The sequence below is a fragment of the Acipenser ruthenus genome, chromosome 23 (genome assembly GCF_902713425.1).
Source record: "Acipenser ruthenus chromosome 23, fAciRut3.2 maternal haplotype, whole genome shotgun sequence".
NCBI lineage: Eukaryota > Metazoa > Chordata > Actinopteri > Acipenseriformes > Acipenseridae > Acipenser > Acipenser ruthenus.
The window spans coordinates 10,400,853-10,421,339 of record NC_081211.1 but is presented as its reverse complement, the minus strand read 5'-3'; the positions used below and the strand labels follow the sequence as shown (position 1 = coordinate 10,421,339).

The following is a 20,487-nucleotide window of genomic DNA, read 5'->3' as shown; positions in this document are numbered from 1 at the left end:
AATCTTTGTTTTTACCTTCATATCTTGCCTGAGCCTAATTCTGGTCCTCTTAATTTTATTTCAAACAGAGCTGACAAAATACGTAATTTGTTCATTCCCGATCCTACTTTTAACTCGCATTTCATTTTTGCAGTCGCCTAATTTAACGCTGTGTTTTTGTTTATTTATTTATTATTATTATTATTATTATTATTATTATTATTATTATTATTATTATTATTATTATTATTATTAATTATTTATTTATTTATTTATTTATTTATTTATTTCTTAGCAGCCGCCCTTATCCTGGGCGACTTACAGTCGTAAACAAAAATACATTTCAAGGATCACAGTACAAGTAATAATACGGTTAAGAGCAAGATAAATACAATGACTTTGGTTCTAGCAAGTACAAGTACGATTCAAGAAAAATACGATTTTCCCCACTAGTTTAACAGAGATGTCCTGAAAGATTTTTTGAAGCAAAAAGTGTACAGTGATAGCAACTCCTTCGGGTGCCTGCTCTGAGTATTTCGCCAAACATACCACAAAGCATTTTGGGATATTGGAGGATACACAAAACATGTAGTTTGGTATTACAGCGTCCACACTTCTGATAAACCGCACTACCTGATGCGATCTAATTAGAACCGGACTCGAGACTACCTCCTGAGGTGGTCTCGAGTACGATATTAAATGCTGCGTAGTGTGGACGCAAACCGTATTTAGCACTTTTAAGCCGGCTTAAACGCAACTAATACGGTTTAAAGGCGTAGTGTGGACAGGGCCTTTGTTTTACATTCAATGGAGTTCATATTAGAGTGAAGCTATGGTCGCATTGCTGAGTAAGGAGTAACCATAAAACAAGGCACATGCTAATAGTATGTAGTTTTTAAATCAATACAACTGTAGCAGCACCATAAGATAACAAATTGTTGTGCTGTGAGTTGAATCTTAATGGAAACATTTAATAAAAAATTACATTTAACCAATCTCGGACATAACATGTAAAAAGGAATATCAGAGTGTCCCCTTATATTTATAGAAATTGACTTGGAAAGCATCTTCACTGTTACCATGAAGAATACGTAACATGAAAATGATGACTGTCATAAGAATGCAAAGCATGGCGCTTCTTAAATAATCTGTCAAAGATGTCTGACAAGGCAAGCTGTGGCTTTCAATTTAATATATTAAAAAATAAAGTAACAACCACTTTTCTAGGGTGAGCTCAAGCAAACCAACCTTTGCTAAACCCTTTGAAGGACCGAGTGTTTTTCAGTGGGATGCTCCCCCCATGACCAGACATTTTTTGGCTGTATTTGACTCTCTTCCAATAAAAACAAAATGCACTAAAAAATGTGTTACAGTGGCATCTTGGACTTGGTGTCCTTGTTTTCAGAACATTTGGGGGAACGTTATAACGTACTTCAGAAACCATAAAGCTTCTCTCTTTTTTTCAACACTATATTTTGTATTTAGTTTAATTTCTTGAAATAAAAAACGTTAAGCATTTTCTGATTATTATCTATTTCGCTTAGTGTTTTCAAAGAGATACATGTATAACAACGTGTTATTCTATTACTTGACGGACCTTATACAATACTTCTTGAATGTTTTGTTGAAAAATATTGCTGCGGGACACAAGGTAAAAAATAACTAGCCATTGATAGGTTGCATTTCTGAAACTGCAGCTCGGCACCGTTGGTTGTGCTTGGCAGAAAAGGGCATAGCTGGAATAGGCTAGTGAGTTGGGGGTATAGCTCAGTGGTAGAGCATTTGACTGCAGATCGAGAGGTCCCCGGTTCAAATCCGAGTGCCCCCTTTTTTTCTAAATTAAAATACAAAATGCACGTTAACATGTTTTATTTCAGCTAGAAGCAAAAAATAGTGTTTCAAAGACAGCAACAAGGTACAGACAGGGCTTGAAGACGTGATCCTCAATTTACGAGACCAAACACCTTACCACTTGGCCACCGCACCCTTTACAACTGGAGAAATTAGAAGCTTGGCCTCTCTTGAGAAGGCCGCCTGGGAAGGCAATCTGGCTGGCCAGTTTAATATAAAAAAGAGTTCCTGTTTGAGCTCAAACCACAAACCTTTCGGTTAACAGTGAACGCCAAGGATGGCAACATAGTCACGGAAAATATTTAAAAAGACAACAGTGGTCTCCAAATGTATTTAAAATACAAACATAAAATAGGTTGCCAGAAATATATTATCAATAGAAATTAGTAAATACTATTTTGCAAATAGTATTTTTTTTTTAATACTTGACACCATCTACCGGCTGTAGCATACACCAATTTTTTATTTATTTTTTCATAAGAATTAACTGAAAGATTCAGTATTGCCTCAATTATCAAGCCTGTCAGTAACTGCAGTTTGCATAAATTAAATATTGCATAAATTAAATATTACCAGTATTGCGGAAAAAGTAAATCCAAACACACACACAAGTAGGGCTTGAAGTTTTCAGGTTTTATTTTTAATCAGGTGAAGTCCCTTTAAACAAATTGAGCTGATTCTGTTTTAGAATTAAACTCAGAAAAAGCTGTTAATTACAAAACAATCTTTGTTTTTACCTTCATATCTTGCCTGAGCCTAATTCTGGTCCTCTTAATTTTATTTCAAACAGAGCTGACAAAATACGTAATTTGTTCATTCCCGATCCTACTTTTAACTCGCATTTCATTTTTGCAGTCGCCTAATTTAACGCTGTGTTTTTGTTTATTTATTTATTATTATTATTATTATTATTATTATTATTATTATTATTATTATTATTATTATTATTATTATTAATTATTTATTTATTTATTTATTTATTTATTTATTTCTTAGCAGCCGCCCTTATCCTGGGCGACTTACAGTCGTAAACAAAAATACATTTCAAGGATCACAGTACAAGTAATAATACGGTTAAGAGCAAGATAAATACAATGACTTTGGTTCTAGCAAGTACAAGTACGATTCAAGAAAAATACGATTTTCCCCACTAGTTTAACAGAGATGTCCTGAAAGATTTTTTGAAGCAAAAAGTGTACAGTGATAGCAACTCCTTCGGGTGCCTGCTCTGAGTATTTCGCCAAACATACCACAAAGCATTTTGGGATATTGGAGGATACACAAAACATGTAGTTTGGTATTACAGCGTCCACACTTCTGATAAACCGCACTACCTGATGCGATCTAATTAGAACCGGACTCGAGACTACCTCCTGAGGTGGTCTCGAGTACGATATTAAATGCTGCGTAGTGTGGACGCAAACCGTATTTAGCACTTTTAAGCCGGCTTAAACGCAACTAATACGGTTTAAAGGCGTAGTGTGGACAGGGCCTTTGTTTTACATTCAATGGAGTTCATATTAGAGTGAAGCTATGGTCGCATTGCTGAGTAAGGAGTAACCATAAAACAAGGCACATGCTAATAGTATGTAGTTTTTAAATCAATACAACTGTAGCAGCACCATAAGATAACAAATTGTTGTGCTGTGAGTTGAATCTTAATGGAAACATTTAATAAAAAATTACATTTAACCAATCTCGGACATAACATGTAAAAAGGAATATCAGAGTGTCCCCTTATATTTATAGAAATTGACTTGGAAAGCATCTTCACTGTTACCATGAAGAATACGTAACATGAAAATGATGACTGTCATAAGAATGCAAAGCATGGCGCTTCTTAAATAATCTGTCAAAGATGTCTGACAAGGCAAGCTGTGGCTTTCAATTTAATATATTAAAAAATAAAGTAACAACCACTTTTCTAGGGTGAGCTCAAGCAAACCAACCTTTGCTAAACCCTTTGAAGGACCGAGTGTTTTTCAGTGGGATGCTCCCCCCATGACCAGACATTTTTTGGCTGTATTTGACTCTCTTCCAATAAAAACAAAATGCACTAAAAAATGTGTTACAGTGGCATCTTGGACTTGGTGTCCTTGTTTTCAGAACATTTGGGGGAACGTTATAACGTACTTCAGAAACCATAAAGCTTCTCTCTTTTTTTCAACACTATATTTTGTATTTAGTTTAATTTCTTGAAATAAAAAACGTTAAGCATTTTCTGATTATTATCTATTTCGCTTAGTGTTTTCAAAGAGATACATGTATAACAACGTGTTATTCTATTACTTGACGGACCTTATACAATACTTCTTGAATGTTTTGTTGAAAAATATTGCATGCGGGACACAAGGTAAAAAATAACTAGCCATTGATAGGTTGCATTTCTGAAACTGCAGCTCGGCACCGTTGGTTGTGCTTGGCAGAAAAGGGCATAGCTGGAATAGACTAGTGAGTTGGGGGTATAGCTCAGTGGTAGAGCATTTGACTGCAGATCAAGAAGTCCCCTGTTCAAATCCGAGTGCCCCCTTTTTTTCTAAATTAAAATACAAAATGCACGTTAACATTTTTTATTTCAGCTAGAAGCAAAAAATAGTGTTTCAAAGACAGCAACAAGGTACAGACAGGGTTTGAAGACGTGATCCTCAATTTACGGGACCAAACACCTTACCACTTGGCCACCGCACCCTTTACAACTGGAGAAATTAGAAGCTTGGCCTCTCTTGAGAAGGCCGCCTGGGAAGGCAATCTGGCTGGCCAGTTTAATATAAAAAAGAGTTCTTGTTTGAGCTCAAACCACAAACCTTTCGGTTAACAGTGAACGCCAAGGATGGCAACATAGTCACGGAAAATATTTAAAAAGACAACAGTGGTCTCCAAATGTATTTAAAATACAAACATAAAATAGGTTGCCAGAAATATATTATCAATAGAAATTAGTAAATACTATTTTGCAAATAGTATTTTTTTTTTAATACTTGACACCATCTACCGGCTGTAGCATACACCAATTTTTTATTTATTTTTTCATAAGAATTAACTGAAAGATTCAGTATTGCCTCAATTATCAAGCCTGTCAGTAACTGCAGTTTGCATAAATTAAATATTGCATAAATTAAATATTACCAGTATTGCGGAAAAAGTAAATCCGAACACACACACAAGTAGGGCTTGAAGTTTTCAGGTTTTATTTTTAATCAGGTGAAGTCCCTTTAAACAAATTGAGCTGATTCTGTTTTAGAATTAAACTCAGAAAAAGCTGTTAATTACAAAACAATCTTTATTTTTACCTTCATATCTTGCCTGAGCCTAATTCTGGTCCTCTTAATTTTATTTCAAACAGAGCTGACAAAATACGTAATTTGTTCATTCCCGATCCTACTTTTAACTCGCATTTCATTTTTGCAGTCGCCTAATTTAACGCTGTGTTTTTGTTTATTTATTTATTATTATTATTATTATTATTATTATTATTATTATTATTATTATTAATTATTTATTTATTTATTTATTTATTTATTTATTTCTTAGCAGCCGCCCTTATCCTGGGCGACTTACAGTCGTAAACAAAAATACATTTCAAGGATCACAGTACAAGTAATAATACGGTTAAGAGCAAGATAAATACAATGACTTTGGTTCTAGCAAGTACAAGTACGATTCAAGAAAAATACGATTTTCCCCACTAGTTTAACAGAGATGTCCTGAAAGATTTTTTGAAGCATAAAAATGAATACCTAGTGCGGAGTGTACAGTGATAGCAACTCCTTCAGGCGCCTGCTCTGAGTATTTCGCCAAACATACCACAAAGCATTTTGGGATATTGGAGGATACACAAAACATGTAGTTTGGTATTACAGCGTCGACACTTCTGATAAACCGCACTACCTGATGCGATCTAATTAGAACCGGACTCGAGACTACCTCCTGAGGTGGTCTCGAGTACGGTATTAAATGCTGCGTAGTGTGGACGCAAACCGTATTTAGCACTTTTAAGCCGGCTTAAACGCAACTAATACGGTTTAAAGGCATAGTGTGGACAGGGCCTTTGTTTTACATTCAATGGAGTTCATATTAGAGTGAAGCTATGGTCGCATTGCTGAGTAAGGAGTAACTATAAAACAAGGCACATGCTAATAGTATGTAGTTTTTAAATCAATACAACTGTAGCAGCACCATAAGATAACAAATTGTTGTGCTGTGAGTTGAATCTTAATGGAAACATTTAATAAAAAATTACATTTAACCAATCTCGGACATAACATGTAAAAAGGAATATCAGAGTGTCCCCTTATATTTATAGAAATTGACTTGGAAAGCATCTTCACTGTTACCATGAAGAATACGTAACATGAAAATGATGACTGTCATAAGAATGCAAAGCATGGCGCTTCTTAAATAATCTGTCAAAGATGTCTGACAAGGCAAGCTGTGGCTTTCAATTTAATATATTAAAAAATAAAGTAACAACCACTTTTCTAGGGTGAGCTCAAGCAAACCAACCTTTGCTAAACCCTTTGAAGGACCGAGTGTTTTTCAGTGGGATGCTCCCCCCATGACCAGACATTTTTTGGCTGTATTTGACTCTCTTCCAATAAAAACAAAATGCACTAAAAAATGTGTTACAGTGGCATCTTGGACTTGGTGTCCTTGTTTTCAGAACATTTGGGGGAACGTTATAACGTACTTCAGAAACCATAAAGCTTCTCTCTTTTTTTCAACACTATATTTTGTATTTAGTTTAATTTCTTGAAATAAAAAACGTTAAGCATTTTCTGATTATTATCTATTTCGCTTAGTGTTTTCAAAGAGATACATGTATAACAACGTGTTATTCTATTACTTGACGGACCTTATACAATACTTCTTGAATGTTTTGTTGAAAAATATTGCTGCGGGACACAAGGTAAAAAATAACTAGCCATTGATAGGTTGCATTTCTGAAACTGCAGCTCGGCACCGTTGGTTGTGCTTGGCAGAAAAGGGCATAGCTGGAATAGGCTAGTGAGTTGGGGGTATAGCTCAGTGGTAGAGCATTTGACTGCAGATCAAGAGGTCCCCAGCTCAAATCCGAGTGCCCCCTTTTTTTCTAAATTAAAATACAAAATGCACGTTAACATTTTTTATTTCAGCTAGAAGCAAAAAATAGTGTTTCAAAGACAGCAACAAGGTACAGACAGGGTTTGAAGACGTGATCCTCAATTTACGGGACCAAACACCTTACCACTTGGCCACCGCACCCTTTACAACTGGAGAAATTAGAAGCTTGGCCTCTCTTGAGAAGGCCGCCTGGGAAGGCAATCTGGCTGGCCAGTTTAATACAAAAAAGAGTTCCTGTTTGAGCTCAAACCACAAACCTTTCGGTTAACAGTGAACGCCAAGGATGGCAACATAGTCACGGAAAATATTTAAAAAGACAACAGTGGTCTCCAAATGTATTTAAAATACAAACATAAAATAGGTTGCCAGAAATATATTATCAATAGAAATTAGTAAATACTATTTTGCAAATAGTATTTTTTTTTTAATACTTGACACCATCTACCGGCTGTAGCATACACCAATTTTTTATTTATTTTTTCATTAGAATTAACTGAAAGATTCAGTATTGCCTCAATTATCAAGCCTGTCAGTAACTGCAGTTTGCATAAATTAAATATTGCATAAATTAAATATTACCAGTATTGCGGAAAAAGTAAATCCGAACACACACACAAGTAGGGCTTGAAGTTTTCAGGTTTTATTTTTAATCAGGTGAAGTCCCTTTAAACAAATTGAGCTGATTCTGTTTTAGAATTAAACTCAGAAAAAGCTGTTAATTACAAAACAATCTTTGTTTTTACCTTCATATCTTGCCTGAGCCTAATTCTGGTCCTCTTAATTTTATTTCAAACAGAGCTGACAAAATACGTAATTTGTTCATTCCCGATCCTACTTTTAACTCGCATTTCATTTTTGCAGTCGCCTAATTTAACGCTGTGTTTTTGTTTATTTATTTATTATTATTATTATTATTATTATTATTATTATTATTATTTATTTATTTATTTATTTATTTATTTATTTATTTATTTCTTAGCAGCCGCCCTTATCCTGGGCGACTTACAGTCGTAAACAAAAATACATTTCAAGGATCACAGTACAAGTAATAATACGGTTAAGAGCAAGAGAAATACAATGACTTTGGTTCTAGCAAGTACAAGTACGATTCAAGAAAAATACGATTTTCCCCACTAGTTTAACAGAGATGTCCTGAAAGATTTTTTGAAGCATAAAAATGAATACCTAGTGCGGAGTGTACAGTGATAGCAACTCCTTCAGGCGCCTGCTCTGAGTATTTCGCCAAACATACCACAAAGCATTTTGGGATATTGGAGGATACACAAAACATGTAGTTTGGTATTACAGCATCCACACTTCTGATAAACCGCACTACCTGATGCGATCTAATTAGAACCGGACTCGAGACTACCTCCTGAGGTGGTCTCGAGTACGGTATTAAATGCTGCGTAGTGTGGACGCAAACCGTATTTAGCACTTTTAAGCCGGCTTAAACGCAACTAATACGGTTTAAAGGCATAGTGTGGACAGGGCCTTTGTTTTACATTCAATGGAGTTCATATTAGAGTGAAGCTATGGTCGCATTGCTGAGTAAGGAGTAACCATAAAACAAGGCACATGCTAATAGTATGTAGTTTTTAAATCAATACAACTGTAGCAGCACCATAAGATAACAAATTGTTGTGCTGTGAGTTGAATCTTAATGGAAACATTTAATAAAAAATTACATTTAACCAATCTCGGACATAACATGTAAAAAGGAATATCAGAGTGTCCCCTTATATTTATAGAAATTGACTTGGAAAGCATCTTCACTGTTACCATGAAGAATACGTAACATGAAAATGATGACTGTCATAAGAATGCAAAGCATGGCGCTTCTTAAATAATCTGTCAAAGATGTCTGACAAGGCAAGCTGTGGCTTTCAATTTAATATATTAAAAAATAAAGTAACAACCACTTTTCTAGGGTGAGCTCAAGCAAACCAACCTTTGCTAAACCCTTTGAAGGACCGAGTGTTTTTCAGTGGGATGCTCCCCCCATGACCAGACATTTTTTGGCTGTATTTGACTCTCTTCCAATAAAAACAAAATGCACTAAAAAATGTGTTACAGTGGCATCTTGGACTTGGTGTCCTTGTTTTCAGAACATTTGGGGGAACGTTATAACGTACTTCAGAAACCATAAAGCTTCTCTCTTTTTTTCAACACTATATTTTGTATTTAGTTTAATTTCTTGAAATAAAAAACGTTAAGCATTTTCTGATTATTATCTATTTCGCTTAGTGTTTTCAAAGAGATACATGTATAACAACGTGTTATTCTATTACTTGACGGACCTTATACAATACTTCTTGAATGTTTTGTTGAAAAATATTGCATGCGGGACACAAGGTAAAAAATAACTAGCCATTGATAGGTTGCATTTCTGAAACTGCAGCTCGGCACCGTTGGTTGTGCTTGGCAGAAAAGGGCATAGCTGGAATAGGCTAGTGAGTTGGGGGTATAGCTCAGTGGTAGAGCATTTGACTGCATATCAAGAGGTCCCCGGTTCAAATCCGAGTGCCCCCTTTTTTTCTAAATTAAAATACAAAATGCACGTTAACATTTTTTATTTCAGCTAGAAGCAAAAAATAGTGTTTCAAAGACAGCAACAAGGTACAGACAGGGTTTGAAGACGTGATCCTCAATTTACGGGACCAAACACCTTACCACTTGGCCACCGCACCCTTTACAACTGGAGAAATTAGAAGCTTGGCCTCTCTTGAGAAGGCCGCCTGGGAAGGCAATCTGGCTGGCCAGTTTAATATACAAAAGAGTTCTTGTTTGAGCTCAAACCACAAACCTTTCGGTTAACAGTGAACGCCAAGGATGGCAACATAGTCACGGAAAATATTTAAAAAGACAACAGTGGTCTCCAAATGTATTTAAAATACAAACATAAAATAGGTTGCCAGAAATATATTATCAATAGAAATTAGTAAATACTATTTTGCAAATAGTATTTTTTTTTTAATACTTGACACCATCTACCGGCTGTAGCATACACCAATTTTTTATTTATTTTTTCATAAGAATTAACTGAAAGATTCAGTATTGCCTCAATTATCAAGCCTGTCAGTAACTGCAGTTTGCATAAATTAAATATTGCATAAATTAAATATTACCAGTATTGCGGAAAAAGTAAATCCGAACACACACACAAGTAGGGCTTGAAGTTTTCAGGTTTTATTTTTAATCAGGTGAAGTCCCTTTAAACAAATTGAGCTGATTCTGTTTTAGAATTAAACTCAGAAAAAGCTGTTAATTACAAAACAATCTTTATTTTTACCTTCATATCTTGCCTGAGCCTAATTCTGGTCCTCTTAATTTTATTTCAAACAGAGCTGACAAAATACGTAATTTGTTCATTCCAGATCCTACTTTTAACTCGCATTTCATTTTTGCAGTCGCCTAATTTAACGCTGTGTTTTTGTTTATTTATTTATTTATTATTATTATTATCATTATTATTATTATTATTATTATTATTATTAATTAATTAATTAATTATTTATTTATTTATTTATTTATTTATTTATTTATTTCTTAGCAGCCGCCCTTATCCTGGGCGACTTACAGTCGTAAACAAAAATACATTTCAAGGATCACAGTACAAGTAATAATACGGTTAAGAGCAAGAGAAATACAATGACTTTGGTTCTAGCAAGTACAAGTACGATTCAAGAAAAATACGATTTTCCCCACTAGTTTAACAGAGATGTCCTGAAAGATTTTTTGAAGCATAAAAATGAATACCTAGTGCGGAGTGTACAGTGATAGCAACTCCTTCAGGCGCCTGCCCTGAGTATTTCGCCAAACATACCACAAAGCATTTTGGGATATTGGAGGATACACAAAACATGTAGTTTGGTATTACAGCGTCCACACTTCTGATAAACTGCACTACCTGATGCGATCTAATTAGAACCTGACTCGAGACTACCTCCTGAGGTGGTCTCGAGTACGATATTAAATGCTGCGTAGTGTGGACGCAAACCGTATTTAGCACTTTTAAGCCGGCTTAAACGCAACTAATACGGTTTAAAGGCATAGTGTGGACAGGGCCTTTGTTTTACATTCAATGGAGTTCATATTAGAGTGAAGCTATGGTCGCATTGCTGAGTAAGGAGTAACCATAAAACAAGGCACATGCTAATAGTATGTAGTTTTTAAATCAATACAACTGTAGCAGCACCATAAGATAACAAATTGTTGTGCTGTGAGTTGAATCTTAATGGAAACATTTAATAAAAAATTACATTTAACCAATCTCGGACATAACATGTAAAAAGGAATATCAGAGTGTCCCCTTATATTTATAGAAATTGACTTGGAAAGCATCTTCACTGTTACCATGAAGAATACGTAACATGAAAATGATGACTGTCATAAGAATGCAAAGCATGGCGCTTCTTAAATAATCTGTCAAAGACGTCTGACAAGGCAAGCTGTGGCTTTCAATTTAATATATTAAAAAATAAAGTAACAACCACTTTTCTAGGGTGAGCTCAAGCAAACCAACCTTTGCTAAACCCTTTGAAGGACCGAGTGTTTTTCAGTGGGATGCTCCCCCCATGACCAGACATTTTTTGGCTGTATTTGACTCTCTTCCAATAAAAACAAAATGCACTAAAAAATGTGTTACAGTGGCATCTTGGACTTGGTGTCCTTGTTTTCAGAACATTTTGGGGAACGTTATAACGTACTTCAGAAACCATAAAGCTTCTCTCTTTTTTTCAACACTATATTTTGTATTTAGTTTAATTTCTTGAAATAAAAAACGTTAAGCATTTTCTGATTATTATCTATTTCGCTTAGTGTTTTCAAAGAGATACATGTATAACAACGTGTTATTCTATTACTTGACGGACCTTATACAATACTTCTTGAATGTTTTGTTGAAAAATATTGCTGCGGGACACAAGGTAAAAAATAACTAGCCATTGATAGGTTGCATTTCTGAAACTGCAGCTCGGCACCGTTGGTTGTGCTTGGCAGAAAAGGGCATAGCTGGAATAGGCTAGTGAGTTGGGGGTATAGCTCAGTGGTAGAGCATTTGACTGCAGATCAAGAGGTCCCCGGTTCAAATCCGAGTGCCCGCTTTTTTTTCTAAATTAAAATACAAAATGCACGTTAACATTTTTTATTTCAGCTAGAAGCAAAAAATAGTGTTTCAAAGACAGCAACAAGGTACAGACAGGGTTTGAAGACGTGATCCTCAATTTACGGGACCAAACACCTTACCACTTGGCCACCGCACCCTTTACAACTGGAGAAATTAGAAGCTTGGCCTCTCTTGAGAAGGCCGCCTGGGAAGGCAATCTGGCTGGCCAGTTTAATATAAAAAAGAGTTCCTGTTTGAGCTCAAACCACAAACCTTTCGGTTAACAGTGAACGCCAAGGATGGCAACATAGTCACGGAAAATATTTAAAAAGACAACAGTGGTCTCCAAATGTATTTAAAATACAAACATAAAATAGGTTGCCAGAAATATATTATCAATAGAAATTAGTAAATACTATTTTGCAAATAGTATTTTTTTTTTAATACTTGACACCATCTACCGGCTGTAGCATACACCAATTTTTTATTTATTTTTTCATAAGAATTAACTGAAAGATTCAGTATTGCCTCAATTATCAAGCCTGTCAGTAACTGCAGTTTGCATAAATTAAATATTGCATAAATTAAATATTACCAGTATTGCGGAAAAAGTAAATCCGAACACACACACAAGTAGGGCTTGAAGTTTTCAGGTTTTATTTTTAATCAGGTGAAGTCCCTTTAAACAAATTGAGCTGATTCTGTTTTATAATTAAACTCAGAAAAAGCTGTTAATTACAAAACAATCTTTGTTTTTACCTTCATATCTTGCCTGAGCCTAATTCTGGTCCTCTTAATTTTATTTCAAACAGAGCTGACAAAATACGTAATTTGTTCATTCCCGATCCTACTTTTAACTCGCATTTCATTTTTGCAGTCGCCTAATTTAACGCTGTGTTTTTGTTTATTTATTTATTATTATTATTATTATTATTATTATTATTATTATTATTATTTATTTATTTATTTATTTATTTATTTATTTATTTATTTCTTAGCAGCCGCCCTTATCCTGGGCGACTTACAGTCGTAAACAAAAATACATTTCAAGGATCACAGTACAAGTAATAATACGGTTAAGAGCAAGATAAATACAATGACTTTGGTTCTAGCAAGTACAAGTACGATTCAAGAAAAATACGATTTTCCCCACTAGTTTAACAGAGATGTCCTGAAAGATTTTTTGAAGCATAAAAATGAATACCTAGTGCGGAGTGTACAGTGATAGCAACTCCTTCAGGCGCCTGCTCTGAGTATTTCGCCAAACATACCACAAAGCATTTTGGGATATTGGAGGATACACAAAACATGTAGTTTGGTATTACAGCGTCCACACTTCTGATAAACCGCACTACCTGATGCGATCTAATTAGAACCGGACTCGAGACTACCTCCTGAGGTGGTCTCGAGTACGGTATTAAATGCTGCGTAGTGTGGACGCAAACCGTATTTAGCACTTTTAAGCCGGCTTAAACGCAACTAATACGGTTTAAAGGCATAGTGTGGACAGGGCCTTTGTTTTACATTCAATGGAGTTCATATTAGAGTGAAGCTATGGTCGCATTGCTGAGTAAGGAGTAACCATAAAACAAGGCACATGCTAATAGTATGTAGTTTTTAAATCAATACAACTGTAGCAGCACCATAAGATAACAAATTGTTGTGCTGTGAGTTGAATCTTAATGGAAACATTTAATAAAAAATTACATTTAACCAATCTCGGACATAACATGTAAAAAGGAATATCAGAGTGTCCCCTTATATTTATAGAAATTGACTTGGAAAGCATCTTCACTGTTACCATGAAGAATACGTAACATGAAAATGATGACTGTCATAAGAATGCAAAGCATGGCGCTTCTTAAATAATCTGTCAAAGACGTCTGACAAGGCAAGCTGTGGCTTTCAATTTAATATATTAAAAAATAAAGTAACAACCACTTTTCTAGGGTGAGCTCAAGCAAACCAACCTTTGCTAAACCCTTTGAAGGACCGAGTGTTTTTCAGTGGGATGCTCCCCCCATGACCAGACATTTTTTGGCTGTATTTGACTCTCTTCCAATAAAAACAAAATGCACTAAAAAATGTGTTACAGTGGCATCTTGGACTTGGTGTCCTTGTTTTCAGAACATTTTGGGGAACGTTATAACGTACTTCAGAAACCATAAAGCTTCTCTCTTTTTTTCAACACTATATTTTGTATTTAGTTTAATTTCTTGAAATAAAAAACGTTAAGCATTTTCTGATTATTATCTATTTCGCTTAGTGTTTTCAAAGAGATACATGTATAACAACGTGTTATTCTATTACTTGACGGACCTTATACAATACTTCTTGAATGTTTTGTTGAAAAATATTGCTGCGGGACACAAGGTAAAAAATAACTAGCCATTGATAGGTTGCATTTCTGAAACTGCAGCTCGGCACCGTTGGTTGTGCTTGGCAGAAAAGGGCATAGCTGGAATAGGCTAGTGAGTTGGGGGTATAGCTCAGTGGTAGAGCATTCGACTGCAGATCAAGAGGTCCCCGGTTCAAATCCGAGTGCCCGCTTTTTTTTCTAAATTAAAATACAAAATGCACGTTAACATTTTTTATTTCAGCTAGAAGCAAAAAATAGTGTTTCAAAGACAGCAACAAGGTACAGACAGGGTTTGAAGACGTGATCCTCAATTTACGGGACCAAACACCTTACCACTTGGCCACCGCACCCTTTACAACTGGAGAAATTAGAAGCTTGGCCTCTCTTGAGAAGGCCGCCTGGGAAGGCAATCTGGCTGGCCAGTTTAATATAAAAAAGAGTTCCTGTTTGAGCTCAAACCACAAACCTTTCGGTTAACAGTGAACGCCAAGGATGGCAACATAGTCACGGAAAATATTTAAAAAGACAACAGTGGTCTCCAAATGTATTTAAAATACAAACATAAAATAGGTTGCCAGAAATATATTATCAATAGAAATTAGTAAATACTATTTTGCAAATAGTATTTTTTTTTTAATACTTGACACCATCTACCGGCTGTAGCATACACCAATTTTTTATTTATTTTTTCATAAGAATTAACTGAAAGATTCAGTATTGCCTCAATTATCAAGCCTGTCAGTAACTGCAGTTTGCATAAATTAAATATTGCATAAATTAAATATTACCAGTATTGCGGAAAAAGTAAATCCGAACACACACACAAGTAGGGCTTGAAGTTTTCAGGTTTTATTTTTAATCAGGTGAAGTCCCTTTAAACAAATTGAGCTGATTCTGTTTTATAATTAAACTCAGAAAAAGCTGTTAATTACAAAACAATCTTTGTTTTTACCTTCATATCTTGCCTGAGCCTAATTCTGGTCCTCTTAATTTTATTTCAAACAGAGCTGACAAAATACGTAATTTGTTCATTCCCGATCCTACTTTTAACTCGCATTTCATTTTTGCAGTCGCCTAATTTAACGCTGTGTTTTTGTTTATTTATTTATTATTATTATTATTATTATTATTATTATTATTATTATTTATTTATTTATTTATTTATTTATTTATTTATTTCTTAGCAGCCGCCCTTATCCTGGGCGACTTACAGTCGTAAACAAAAATACATTTCAAGGATCACAGTACAAGTAATAATACGGTTAAGAGCAAGATAAATACAATGACTTTGGTTCTAGCAAGTACAAGTACGATTCAAGAAAAATACGATTTTCCCCACTAGTTTAACAGAGATGTCCTGAAAGATTTTTTGAAGCATAAAAATGAATACCTAGTGCGGAGTGTACAGTGATAGCAACTCCTTCAGGCGCCTGCTCTGAGTATTTCGCCAAACATACCACAAAGCATTTTGGGATATTGGAGGATACACAAAACATGTAGTTTGGTATTACAGCGTCCACACTTCTGATAAACCGCACTACCTGATGCGATCTAATTAGAACCGGACTCGAGACTACCTCCTGAGGTGGTCTCGAGTACGGTATTAAATGCTGCGTAGTGTGGACGCAAACCGTATTTAGCACTTTTAAGCCGGCTTAAACGCAACTAATACGGTTTAAAGGCATAGTGTGGACAGGGCCTTTGTTTTACATTCAATGGAGTTCATATTAGAGTGAAGCTATGGTCGCATTGCTGAGTAAGGAGTAACCATAAAACAAGGCACATGCTAATAGTATGTAGTTTTTAAATCAATACAACTGTAGCAGCACCATAAGATAACAAATTGTTGTGCTGTGAGTTGAATCTTAATGGAAACATTTAATAAAAAATTACATTTAACCAATCTCGGACATAACATGTAAAAAGGAATATCAGAGTGTCCCCTTATATTTATAGAAATTGACTTGGAAAGCATCTTCACTGTTACCATGAAGAATACGTAACATGAAAATGATGACTGTCATAAGAATGCAAAGCATGGCGCTTCTTAAATAATCTGTCAAAGACGTCTGACAAGGCAAGCTGTGGCTTTCAATTTAATATATTAAAAAATAAAGTAACAACCACTTTTCTAGGGTGAGCTCAAGCAAACCAACCTTTGCTAAACCCTTTGAAGGACCGAGTGTTTTTCAGTGGGATGCTCCCCCCATGACCAGACATTTTTTGGCTGTATTTGACTCTCTTCCAATAAAAACAAAATGCACTAAAAAATGTGTTACAGTGGCATCTTGGACTTGGTGTCCTTGTTTTCAGAACATTTTGGGGAACGTTATAACGTACTTCAGAAACCATAAAGCTTCTCTCTTTTTTTCAACACTATATTTTGTATTTAGTTTAATTTCTTGAAATAAAAAACGTTAAGCATTTTCTGATTATTATCTATTTCGCTTAGTGTTTTCAAAGAGATACATGTATAACAACGTGTTATTCTATTACTTGACGGACCTTATACAATACTTCTTGAATGTTTTGTTGAAAAATATTGCTGCGGGACACAAGGTAAAAATTAACTAGCCATTGATAGGTTGCATTTCTGAAACTGCAGCTCGGCACCGTTGGTTGTGCTTGGCAGAAAAGGGCATAGCTGAAATAGGCTTGTGAGTCGGGGGGATAGCTCAGTGGTAGAGCATTTGACTGCAGATCCAGAGGTCCCCGGTTCAAATCCGCGTGCCCCCTTTTTTCTAAATTAAAATACAAAATGCACGTTAACATTTTTTATTTCAGCTAGAAGCAAAAAATAGTGTTTCAAAGACAGCAACAAGGTACAGACAGGGTTTGAAGACGTGATCCTCAATTTACGGTACCAAACACCTTACCACTTGGCCACCGCACCCTTTACAACTGGAGAAATTAGAAGCTTGGCCTCTCTTGAGAAGGCCGCCTGGGAAGGCAATCTGGCTGGCCAGTTTAATATAAAAAAGAGTTCCTGTTTGAGCTCAAACCACAAACCTTTCGGTTAACAGTGAACGCCAAGGATGGCAACATAGTCATGGAAAATATTTAAAAGACAACAGTGGTCTCCAAATGTATTTAAAATACAAACATAAAATAGGTTGCCAGAAATATATTATCAATAGAAATTAGTAAATACTATTTTGCAAATAGTATTTTTTTTTTAATACTTGACACCATCTACCGGCTGTAGCATACACCAATTTTTTATTTATTTTTTCATAAGAATTAACTGAAAGATTCAGTATTGCCTCAATTATCAAGCCTGTCAGTAACTGCAGTTTGCATAAATTAAATATTGCATAAATTAAATATTACCAGTATTGCGGAAAAAGTAAATCCGAACACACACACAAGTAGGGCTTGAAGTTTTCAGGTTTTATTTTTAATCAGGTGAAGTCCCTTTAAACAAATTGAGCTGATTCTGTTTTATAATTAAACTCAGAAAAAGCTGTTAATTACAAAACAATCTTTGTTTTTACCTTCATATCTTGCCTGAGCCTAATTCTGGTCCTCTTAATTTTATTTCAAACAGAGCTGACAAAATACGTAATTTGTTCATTCCCGATCCTACTTTTAACTCGCATTTCATTTTTGCAGTCGCCTAATTTAACGCTGTGTTTTTGTTTATTTATTTATTATTATTATTATTATTATTATTATTATTATTATTTATTTATTTATTTATTTATTTATTTATTTATTTATTTATTTCTTAGCAGCCGCCCTTATCCTGGGCGACTTACAGTCGTAAACAAAAATACATTTCAAGGATCACAGTACAAGTAATAATACGGTTAAGAGCAAGATAAATACAATGACTTTGGTTCTAGCAAGTACAAGTACGATTCAAGAAAAATACGATTTTCCCCACTAGTTTAACAGAGATGTCCTGAAAGATTTTTTGAAGCATAAAAATGAATACCTAGTGCGGAGTGTACAGTGATAGCAACTCCTTCAGGCGCCTGCTCTGAGTATTTCGCCAAACATACCACAAAGCATTTTGGGATATTGGAGGATACACAAAACATGTAGTTTGGTATTACAGCGTCCACACTTCTGATAAACCGCACTACCTGATGCGATCTAATTAGAACCGGACTCGAGACTACCTCCTGAGGTGGTCTCGAGTACGGTATTAAATGCTGCGTAGTGTGGACGCAAACCGTATTTAGCACTTTTAAGCCGGCTTAAACGCAACTAATACGGTTTAAAGGCATAGTGTGGACAGGGCCTTTGTTTTACATTCAATGGAGTTCATATTAGAGTGAAGCTATGGTCGCATTGCTGAGTAAGGAGTAACCATAAAACAAGGCACATGCTAATAGTATGTAGTTTTTAAATCAATACAACTGTAGCAGCACCATAAGATAACAAATTGTTGTGCTGTGAGTTGAATCTTAATGGAAACATTTAATAAAAAATTACATTTAACCAATCTCGGACATAACATGTAAAAAGGAATATCAGAGTGTCCCCTTATATTTATAGAAATTGACTTGGAAAGCATCTTCACTGTTACCATGAAGAATACGTAACATGAAAATGATGACTGTCATAAGAATGCAAAGCATGGCGCTTCTTAAATAATCTGTCAAAGACGTCTGACAAGGCAAGCTGTGGCTTTCAATTTAATATATTAAAAAATAAAGTAACAACCACTTTTCTAGGGTGAGCTCAAGCAAACCAACCTTTGCTAAACCCTTTGAAGGACCGAGTGTTTTTCAGTGGGATGCTCCCCCCATGACCAGACATTTTTTGGCTGTATTTGACTCTCTTCCAATAAAAACAAAATGCACTAAAAAATGTGTTACAGTGGCATCTTGGACTTGGTGTCCTTGTTTTCAGAACATTTTGGGGAACGTTATAACGTACTTCAGAAACCATAAAGCTTCTCTCTTTTTTTCAACACTATATTTTGTATTTAGTTTAATTTCTTGAAATAAAAAACGTTAAGCATTTTCTGATTATTATCTATTTCGCTTAGTGTTTTCAAAGAGATACATGTATAACAACGTGTTATTCTATTACTTGACGGACCTTATACAATACTTCTTGAATGTTTTGTTGAAAAATATTGCTGCGGGACACAAGGTAAAAAATAACTAGCCATTGATAGGTTGCATTTCTGAAACTGCAGCTCGGCACCGTTGGTTGTGCTTGGCAGAAAAGGGCATAGCTGGAATAGGCTAGTGAGTTGGGGGTATAGCTCAGTGGTAGAGCATTCGACTGCAGATCAAGAGGTCCCCGGTTCAAATCCGAGTGCCCGCTTTTTTTTCTAAATTAAAATACAAAATGCACGTTAACATTTTTTATTTCAGCTAGAAGCAAAAAATAGTGTTTCAAAGACAGCAACAAGGTACAGACAGGGTTTGAAGACGTGATCCTCAATTTACGGGACCAAACACCTTACCACTTGGCCACCGCACCCTTTACAACTGGAGAAATTAGAAGCTTGGCCTCTCTTGAGAAGGCCGCCTGGGAAGGCAATCTGGCTGGCCAGTTTAATATAAAAAAGAGTTCCTGTTTGAGCTCAAACCACAAACCTTTCGGTTAACAGTGAACGCCAAGGATGGCAACATAGTCACGGAAAATATTTAAAAAGACAACAGTGGTCTCCAAATGTATTTAAAATACAAACATAAAATAGGTTGCCAGAAATATATTATCAATAGAAATTAGTAAATACTATTTTGCAAATAGTATTTTTTTTTTAATACTTGACACCATCTACCGGCTGTAGCATACACCAATTTTTTATTTATTTTTTCATAAGAATTAACTGAAAGATTCAGTATTGCCTCAATTATCAAGCCTGTCAGTAACTGCAGTTTGCATAAATTAAATATTGCATAAATTAAATATTACCAGTATTGCGGAAAAAGTAAATCCGAACACACACACAAGTAGGGCTTGAAGTTTTCAGCTTTTATTTTTAATCAGGTGAAGTCCCTTTAAACAAATTGAGCTGATTCTGTTTTATAATTAAACTCAGAAAAAGCTGTTAATTACAAAACAATCTTTGTTTTTACCTTCATATCTTGCCTGAGCCTAATTCTGGTCCTCTTAATTTTATTTC

At 35.2% G+C, this 20,487-nt stretch overlaps 8 non-coding genes across 8 annotated transcripts; all 8 read left to right on the top strand.

Annotated features, from left to right (window-relative positions):
• The first annotated feature begins 1,735 nt into the window (after nucleotides 1-1,735).
• Nucleotides 1,736-1,807, top strand: trnac-gca (transfer RNA cysteine (anticodon GCA)). Its single transcript has one exon. It is a non-coding gene; the product is annotated as a tRNA-Cys (tRNA).
• A 2,481-nt stretch (nucleotides 1,808-4,288) lies between these two features.
• trnac-gca (transfer RNA cysteine (anticodon GCA)) lies at nucleotides 4,289-4,360 on the top strand. The gene has a single exon. It is a non-coding gene; the product is annotated as a tRNA-Cys (tRNA).
• Nucleotides 4,361-6,841: 2,481 nt separating this feature from the next.
• Nucleotides 6,842-6,913, top strand: trnac-gca (transfer RNA cysteine (anticodon GCA)). The gene has a single exon. It is a non-coding gene; the product is annotated as a tRNA-Cys (tRNA).
• A 2,477-nt stretch (nucleotides 6,914-9,390) lies between these two features.
• On the top strand, nucleotides 9,391-9,462 carry trnac-gca (transfer RNA cysteine (anticodon GCA)). The gene has a single exon. It is a non-coding gene; the product is annotated as a tRNA-Cys (tRNA).
• A 2,501-nt stretch (nucleotides 9,463-11,963) lies between these two features.
• trnac-gca (transfer RNA cysteine (anticodon GCA)) lies at nucleotides 11,964-12,035 on the top strand. Its single transcript has one exon. It is a non-coding gene; the product is annotated as a tRNA-Cys (tRNA).
• Nucleotides 12,036-14,515: 2,480 nt separating this feature from the next.
• On the top strand, nucleotides 14,516-14,587 carry trnac-gca (transfer RNA cysteine (anticodon GCA)). Its single transcript has one exon. It is a non-coding gene; the product is annotated as a tRNA-Cys (tRNA).
• A 2,473-nt stretch (nucleotides 14,588-17,060) lies between these two features.
• trnac-gca (transfer RNA cysteine (anticodon GCA)) lies at nucleotides 17,061-17,132 on the top strand. The gene has a single exon. It is a non-coding gene; the product is annotated as a tRNA-Cys (tRNA).
• Nucleotides 17,133-19,607: 2,475 nt separating this feature from the next.
• On the top strand, nucleotides 19,608-19,679 carry trnac-gca (transfer RNA cysteine (anticodon GCA)). The gene has a single exon. It is a non-coding gene; the product is annotated as a tRNA-Cys (tRNA).
• Nucleotides 19,680-20,487: the final 808 nt, after the last annotated feature.